Raw genomic sequence first — 9,127 nt, forward strand, 5'->3', positions numbered from 1 at the left:
GGGAGGGAGGGGCAGGAGGCAAGGAGGGGAAGGGAGGAGGGGGGAGGGAGGGGCAGGAGGCAAGCAGGAGGGGCAGGGGAGGGGAGGGAGGGAAGGGAGGGGAAGGAGGGACAGGTGGCAGGGAGGTGAGGGGAGAGGAAGAATTGGAGGGTAGGAGGGGTAGGGGAGGGGAGGGAGGGGAGAGGAAGGAGAAGGGGGGAGAAGAGGGAGGGGAGAAGGGGGAGGGGAGGGGAGCAAAGACTCATCCTCTGCCTGGAGCGCCCAGGGCCTTGGGAAGTCGGTCCTGTTCAAACAGGAATGCCTTTCCGGCGAATCCCCACCTCCACCCAAAACCCACTGCCCCCAGAGTGGGGAGACTTCTCCAAAGTCTGTGGAGGCTCCTCCCGCCATGGGCACCAGGGAGTGGGGCGGGGGAGCCCTGGTACCCAGGGCGTTGCTGCCCACAGATGAGCTCTCAGCTCCCGCCTGCCCCTGTCAGTGGCCGTTGGCTGGGTCCTGACCTCGTGTCTTTGTTTCCAAAGCAGGGGCACCGTGACTCCGTCCCGAGTCCTCGGCGAGGGCACCTCGGGCGCAGGCTGTGTGGCACAATGCCAGTGTTGCTGTCTTTGGGCACTTTTCACCCTGCGGGGCTTGTCTCCCCGGCGGGATGCCCTCGGGGCCTGGCACACAGCAGGACAGAAAGGCAAGGAAGCCAGGTTTCTCCTGGGGACTTCTCGGTGTCCCCGCGTGTCCTTGACTTAGGATCCTGTGCTGCCTGCTTAAAACAAAATAATGTCCCTCGTTAAGGGCCGCCTGAGCTTTTATTCATTGGATCTGTTCTCATTTAAATGTGACATTTGCCACCGATTTTTCTGTCTTGTACAAAGTGTCTCCAATAAACAGATGCATTTTAAAGAGCTTCATTCAGTGAGTCAAGGAAACAAATTAGCTTCCAGCATCCCGTTCCCCTTAACAGATGTCTGGAAAGTTCTCAGCACTTCCAGAAGGAAGTCTTCACGGGGAGACTTTCCACTGATTCCGTTGCTGGGAGCTTGTCGTGTGCGAGAGGCAGGGATTGGCGGGCGGTGCGGCCTTACGTCGAGCGGGTGGTTCAGTCTAACATCGCGCGCTCGCGGGGCAGCTCGTGCGGGGATCCCAGCCACGACCCGGCCTGGGTCGCCTGGCGGGACAGGCACGAAACGAGGAAGGTCTAGCCAGGGAGAACTTAGTCGCCCCCGGGGGAGGAGGACGGGCAGACCCAGGCTTCACGAGCCCAAAAGTGTCTGCAGCACGGGAGCCCTCCCTGACAAAGCAGGTCAAAGTTATGAAAACAAAACTAAGCACGAAAGTCAGTGTTTATTCAGAATGAGAAAATATATCACAGCAAATTGCAAGCACTAAAAACATCTAAACATTCTTTAATTAAAAAAGCAAGAGAGGTGCCTGGGTGGCTCAGATGATTAAGTGTCGGGCTCTCGATCTCGGCTCAGGTCATGATCTCAGGGTTCATGAGATCAAGCCCTGTATCGGGCTCTGTGCTGAGAGCTCAGAGCCTGGAGCCGGCCTGGGATTCTGTGTCTCCCTCTCTCAAAAATAAATAGACATTAAAAAAATTAACACAAAACAAAACCACAAAACAAAAATGTTCAGTGATTTACTGCCCCGATCTCACAGGAGCAGCTTCCCAATGTCAGGTGTCCAGAGCCTGCCCTGCCCCCAGCCCTGTCCCCGGGAGGCCCGTCAATGCACTGAAGGCTGGGGGTCCCCTGTTGTCTGACGCGTGCCACCCTGCACAGGAGGCCTGCGGCCCCCGAGACAACCTGCTCATTTTGGAGCGAGGGCAGCAGACCCCGTGGCTTGCTCAGGGTCCTTCGGCTTCTCCACAGCAGACTGGCTCCTGTCCCGAGGGACAGACACCCCTTTCCTCTGTCTATGGGGGTGGAGGGGTGGGCAGGGAGCCCGGTGACGGCGACCCCCTTCCCGAGCCCTTGCAGAACCCACAGGCCGGCCCTGCGCGTCCAGAGGAGTCCCGCGGCTGGGAACTGCGGGGCCCCTGCGGCCGCCCGCCTTGGAGTTTCAGGGAGGTGAGTCACTCTCGGGGACAACCACGCCCGTGTGTCGCAGCTCACCCCTGCCACTCTGAGTTACTGGGGGGGAAGCAGCTTAGCCTCTGATCTCTGTTTGGGTGCAGGGACATGTTCCAAGGGGGATCAGGTCAGCGTGGGGTGTCCCCTTGGCAGAGGGTACCCAGTGATTGGCTGTGTGATTGGCTGTGTTCTGGGGGAGCCGCCACGGAGAGCCCGGCAGGGTTTGTGGGCTGAAGGACGAGCGCAGCCAGCTTGGGGGACCGAGTCCCGCGAGGGGAGCCGTCCAATCAAACATAAAACAACAGCCGACATTTGCACCGCGTGTCTACTCTGTGTCGGGTACTGTGCTAAGCACTCTCGACGTCTGTCCCCATCTGTTGTCACAGATCCAGCAAGTTCATGGGGGAATCACTATCCCCAGTTTAAAGGCAAGGAAACCGAGACTTGAAAAAACTCTATCACCGTGTGGTGTCACAAGGCTGGTGGGAATTTGAGCCCGGACGTTGTGTTCCGGGACGTGAGCTCAGCCACGTGGCTGTCCTAACAAGCGCGCGGGGTGCCGTCACCTGCTGTTTCCCTGGGGGAGGGCGCTGGGCTTGAACTCTGCCGGGAAGACCTGGACGGCCCGCGCACCTGACTATGAAAGGAGCTTCCTGCCGAGGCTGTTGGTTGTGTTTTGGCGGGGGCGGGTGCACAGTTAGCAGCACAGGACCCCCGGACCTGTGAAGCGCCTCAGCGGGCTGTGAAGGGCGGCTTGAGACAGAGCTGCTGTTTGGCCCTGCTCTGCGGGGCTCACGGCTCGCCTGCCCTCGCCCTCAACCCGATTTCATGGTCTGGACGACAAGGCTTGGTATTTTTCCATTTAAAAGCTCTGTGAAAGGCTGGTCGTCGGTGTTTACTAATGCAAGAGGTCAGCAATTATATAGGGCACAAATGAAATGGCAATCAAATTAGAAACGTTAGGGGGCACCTGGGTGGCTCGGTCGGTGAAGCGTCCAACTTCGGCTCAGGTCACGATCTCACGGTTCGTGGGTTCGAGCCCCGTGTCAGGCTCTCTGTGCTGACAGCTCGGAGCCTGGAGCCTGCTTCGGATTCTGTGTCTCCCTCTGTATCTGCCCCGACCCTGCTCATGCTCTGTCTCTCTCTCTCTCAAAAATAAACATGAAAAATAAAAAAGAAAGAAAGAAAGAAAGAAAGAAAGAAAGAAAGAGGTTAGCTTCATTTCCTAGAAATGTCTGGTCCGGTCTAGGAAGAAGGGGAGCGTGTGACCCCTCGGACATCCAGGGAAGGGGGGGTGCCTGGAACCAGGCATCCCCCCTCCTGCTCCCACACTGCTCATCTGTCCCGCCACCACCCGAGCTCACAGCCTCGGCACCTCTCTGCTGGCCGACTGCACGTCTGGGCCTTCAATGTCGCGGTCAGATTCCACCCATTCCTATAGCTTGACCGCCCCCACGCCCGTCCCTCCAAACACAGGAACTCGCGTTCCCCAGAACCCCCGTGGGTCCCCCTGCCCCCGGCCCACTGTGGCCCCAGAAGCCCCACATCCTCAGGCCCCTGAGAATGGGAAGCGGCTTAGCCTGGTAACCATAGCAACCCCATTGCCACTGCTCCCACCTGGGACCCTTCTCCAAACTAGAATTGTGCCCAGACACCAGCAGCTGCTGTCCTCACCGTGCGCAGACCCTCTCTCTTGTTGTAAGGTGGGAAATCTTCCCGCGAAACTTCGTGGGCTCTTCTCTTTCCCGTCCCTGGGTGTGCGACCTTCATCCGAAGCAACAGCCTGCCTGGGAGCGGGTCAGAATGCTCCAGCAGGCGTGCGGGAAGAAAGGCCATGCTGATAGTCGGTTCCTGACAATCAAAAATATGATTATGCAGCAGGATAATAGCCTTGCGACTCAGGTTATTTTCTTGAGAAGGAATTTTCCAAGCTCCCCTATTTCCTTTTTTATTTAGCATATCACAAACCGATGTAGAGGCATTGGCGCATAGATTTCTGCTGTGGCTTAGAGCTTTGCCCACGTCCTTAATGAGATGTTAGCTGCATTCGAGAAGGACGCGTTGGCCCGGGGGAAGTAACGAAAGGCAGGACGAACATGGCGGAGGCTGGTGCAAGACACGGTAGTGAGGTCTGTGTCTCCCGATTTTCCGTCTCCCAGCTGAGGCTGGGAGGGGCCAAGTGCGTCAGGTACATCGAGGGAACGCTGAGGACCGGGGTCCTTGCCCCTTAGGGACTGAGAGAACGCCCTGTTGGAGACTGTGGGGCAGACACGGAGAAGTAGGGACCAGCCTCTGGAGCAGAATGACACTAGATATCAATCCCAGGAACGTATCTGGGAAAGCTCTAGATGTTTGGGAAAGAAGTAATACACATTTATTTCCTATTTTTTTAATTTTTTAAAATTATTTTTGAAAGAGAACATGAACAGGGGGAGGGGCAGAGAGAGAGGGACAGAGAATCTGAAGCAGGCTCTGCACTGACCACAGTGAGCCTGACACAGGGCTCAAACTCGCAAATCATGAGATCATGACCTGAGCCGAAGTCAGACAATCAACCGACTGAGCCCCGCAGGTGCCCCAGCAATACACTTTTAGGGGCACCTGGGGGCTCAGTCAGTTGGGCATCCAACTTTGGGTCAGGTCGTGATCTCACGGGTCGTGAGTTCGAGCCCCGCGTCGGGCTCTGTGCTGACAGCTCGGAGCCTGGAGCCCGCTTCGGATTCTGTGTCTCCCTCTCGCTCTGCCCCTCCCCCACTTGTGCTCTGTCTCTCTCTCTCTCAAAAATAAATCAACATTTAAAAAATAATAAAGAAATAGATACCACCCATGGGTCACAGAGAAATCACAACGTAAATTAGAAAGTACGTCGAGCCCGTGTCGGAGCAGTACCATGGGGGAGGGTGTATCTGTGTGTCGGTTGGGAGAGAAGGCAGGTCCAGCCTCAAGGGATGCATGCTTCCAACAGAGTCAACCAGAAAAAGAACGGCAAAGAAAACCCAAAGAAAACCAAAGGAAGGGCATAGGGAAGGTGAGGGTAGAAATCAATCCCATAGAAAGCCAATGTACAATAAAGCCTGGAGTGAGCTTTTTGAAACCATCAATGGGGGCGCCTGGGTGGCTCGGCGGTTGAACATCCAACTCTTGATGTCGGCTCAGGTCATGATCCCAGGGCCACGGGATTGAGCCCGGTGTGGGGCTCTGTGCTGACAGTGTGGAGCCTGCTTAGGACTCTCTCTCGTTCTCTCTCTGTCTCACCGACTCTCCCCTATTGGCTCTCTAAATAAATAAATAAACAAACAAATAAACAGATACATTTTGAGGAAAAGAAAATATCACTGAAACTTGTGAACCGGTGTAGAAAACGGAAAGAACGTGCAGGTTGCCCCCATCGGGACTCCAAAGCCATCGCTGCAGTGGATTCTCAAGACGTTGGAAAATGCTGAGAGAGAAGCATGAACAGGTTCTTGCAGGAAGTTGGACAGTGGAGATAAAATGGACCCATTTCTTTGAAAACACGGCATACGAGAAGCAGTGGCCCCGAGGTCCAGAGATGGGGGCTCCTGGTTTCGTCTGCCGCCACCCACCCCACCCCCACCGGCCGGGCGTGCCGTCCTCACACATGACGCGTCATCCTCGGGAGCCTGGGGTTGCCTTCGGGTGCGTCGCTGAGTTGCCGGATCAGGTGGAATTTGTTTTGTGTTTTGTGGTTGACACGGGGAAAGACGCCACAAACTCCGGGTGAAATCGGGGTGCCGCGTCTTCTCCGCGTGTCGGGGCTGGCGGCGTGGGCGGTTTTCGGGTCCGGCGCTTCGTCTGCTTCCCGAGGGGACAAGAGACGTGCCCAAGTATGACTCTCAGGAAGTTAGGACCGCAGCCCTCGCCCGCGTGCTGGAGGGAGCCGGGACCGACCCCCGCAGGCCCATCACGGCGGAAAGGCCGCTCAAAGAGAGCTGGGAAGCGGGCCTTTGGGATGAAATTGCTCACTTACACAGAGAACGTCCTCCCGACTCACGCAGCAATAAAACCCTAACCGTTGGGTGATCTCTTCTACCGGACCGAGCGCCCTGCCCCGCTGCTGGCAGCGAAAATCCACACTGTCATCCGTTTCCTACCAAGGTCCCTGGGTGAGGACAGCTTTCGTATCTCGGACTGGGTGGAGATACAGGTAATAGAGACATTTCAAACTATATATATGTATCCTTTGTACTCCCGTGCACCTGACCATCTCCCCCAGCCTGCCCGACCGGCCTATGACCCACTGCGCGGAGAGTGGCTCGCTCAGCCTTGTCCCCTACTGGAACGTTTTTGTCAAGTCGGTATTGCTCTGGAAAGCCAGAAGGCCAAGGGCACACGGGATGTTCTGGCGCAGGTGCATCTCCACTGCACCGTCACGATCACAGAGTTCTGTGTCCTCCGGCGAGGACGCCCCCACACCCCCGTGTGGCCAGGGCGCAGCGCTGGGGGCCCCGGGACAGAAGGGGACTGTGACGTAGAGCAGGGCTCCTCAGACTCTCCAGCTGGTTCCCCCCCCCCCCCGGGTTTCCAATCTGTCACAGACCCGCACACGGCTTTACTGTGCACGACCCACGCTCAGCACGGACCGTGTGACTCATACCCGGCTCGTCCGTGTCGCGTCCAAGGAGAGAGTCTGGTAGCACCCACTGGATGCCACCGCAATGTCAAATTGCTCCGAAAGTTTCCTGACACTGCCTCTCAAGGTCTGTGCCTGCCCCGGGGTGCCCCAGCCGTGTCAAGTGCAGATGTGGAGCACGCCTGTGGAGGAAACAGAGAGCCTGACTGTCCCCCTGGCCGAGGAGATTGTGGGAAGGAGAAAGGGGACAAGGAGAGTGAGGTTGTCAGGTGTCCCAGCCTCACGCTAGTCTCGGGGTCTCACCTTACGGGCTTTCAAAACACCCGCTACATGTGAGGGGTTCACGAGTGCCGGCCCAGTGGCTCACTCTTGGGCTAACCCGAGGGAAGTCGTGGGACCCTCAGAGGAGCCCGCCCGGGGCACCATGTGCAGGAGAAATGGCACAGAGGTGACGTGATGGCAAGCCCGAGGCCGTGCCCCTGTGGGCACCCACACATCACTACGTGACGCAAACGTGAGAGGCGCAGAGGCCCGGGGTTGGGAGACAGGGAGCTCATGGTCGGGACCTGGAAACAGGCAAAGGGCCCACCCCCCCCCCCGAAGGTCGGGGGGGGACCAGGCACGGCCCAGCGGTCACCCCTCCAGGGAGCGGAAGCCGGCATGGCCCCTGGGGACGCTGAGTGGATCTGAGGACTGCCCGCTGCTCGCGCACCCGGCCGCCTGCCTGGGGAGGAGGAGGAGGCCGGAGAGGAGGTGTGGAGGGAGAGCTTGCAGCCTGCAGAGTCAGGCCGTGGGGTCACCCCTGCGGGCCGGGAAGTCGGATGCAAATACTAACACGGGAAAGAGACATACGACCCCGTCGGCCGTCAGGGTTGACCCAGTCAACGATCAGATCACACGCTGTCCAAAAACCATTTTTTTTTGCCTAAGACCTTTCCTCTTTCGTTACTTTCTTTATTCAGCTCTAATTGTCGTAGTGCAATCTTACCAGTTTCAGGTGTCCGATGCAACGATTCCACAATTCTGTACCTAAAAACATTAAAAAAATTTACATCTCTTCGATTTACTTGTTCTTAATAATTACACTGAGATTCCCCGTAAAAACTGCAAGAGACCAAAGTCGGCCACCCTCCTAATGGATTACCATTATTTTAAAAACATTTTGTCACGGATAACATCAGCTTATTTGACTGTAAGCAAACCCAGGCAGCATAAACATTTTAACGCTGATCAATTTAAAAGATAAACAGAAAACTGGGTGGCTCAGTCGGTGAAGCGTCCGACTTCGGCTCAGGTCGTGATCTCGCGGTTCGCGGGTTCGAGCCCCACGTCGGGCTCTGTGCGGACGGCTGGGAGCCTGGAGCCTGCGTCTGACTCTGTGTCTCCCTCGCTCTCTGCCCCTCCCCACTCACACTTTCTCTCTCAAAAATAAATAACCTTAAAAGGAAAGTTAAAACAAATTAAAAGCATGAAGTGGGAGACGAGGTATGGATAAGTGTCCCACTGCCCACAGAGCAGGTGCCTCTAAAGGGCATTCAACCTGCTGTGGGAAACAGACGTGCGTTTTCATGTCAAGGTTGCTGTGCTCATGGTCGTTTTGTGACATTAAGGAAGAAGCTGAAATTTAAAAGCCAGGGGCAACATGTAGGAACCAACGTATTTCACGAGACAGAAGTAAATTTTAAATACATCTGCTGTGTGCACTCAGATCTCAATAAACCACGAACCCTATGAATAAACTAGGAAGAACAAACCAGTTAACAGACAAACAAGCAAGGCGTGGGGGGGGGGGGGAATCCCGCTCATTTAAAAATGACAAATTGACTGGTCATTTCCTTCCGTCCGCTCTGCGTATCCCACTGAAATTACCAGGCGAAAAATAGATTTAAAATGCAGCCTCCGTGGGGCACCGTCGGGATTTCCGCAAGATAAGACGCCCGTGGGAGCAGACTGGCTGTCAGTGCCCGAGCGCTCACCCCGGTGTCCAAGGCTGGCCCTACGGGGAGCAGGGTGTCACTGCCCCCAGCGGAGCACGGAAGGCGCAGGGTCGGAGCGCCAGGTGCCCGCGGCAGGGCTGGGGGACGCTGAGAATGTGCAGCGTGAGCGCCAGGCCGGGTCTCACCTGGGGCCACTTGCCTTCCCCACAGGGCCTCACGCACAGACTGCTTTGGAAATGAAGGAGAGCGTCTGTCCTCAGGGCAGAGGCAGGGAGGCCGAGGGGAGAGGGGTACTTGGGGCCACCACAGCAAACGCGCGTGGACAGGAAGACTACAAAAGTACAGTTTTCTCTCTCTCGTTTTTCTTTTTTTTTTTTTTTTTTTTTTTGCCTTCCCTGGAATCGCTTCCCTATTTCCCCACAAGCATCTCTCCATCCTGACCCAGACACCCTCACAAGACCTCAAGAGCTGGGTCCGGAGGAGCAGACATCAGAGGACCAACAAAGGGGCTATAACCGCCCCCCCCCCCCCCC

Source organism: Panthera uncia, assembly GCF_023721935.1.
Source record: "Panthera uncia isolate 11264 chromosome B3 unlocalized genomic scaffold, Puncia_PCG_1.0 HiC_scaffold_2, whole genome shotgun sequence".
In the NCBI taxonomy this organism is placed as follows: domain Eukaryota; kingdom Metazoa; phylum Chordata; class Mammalia; order Carnivora; family Felidae; genus Panthera; species Panthera uncia.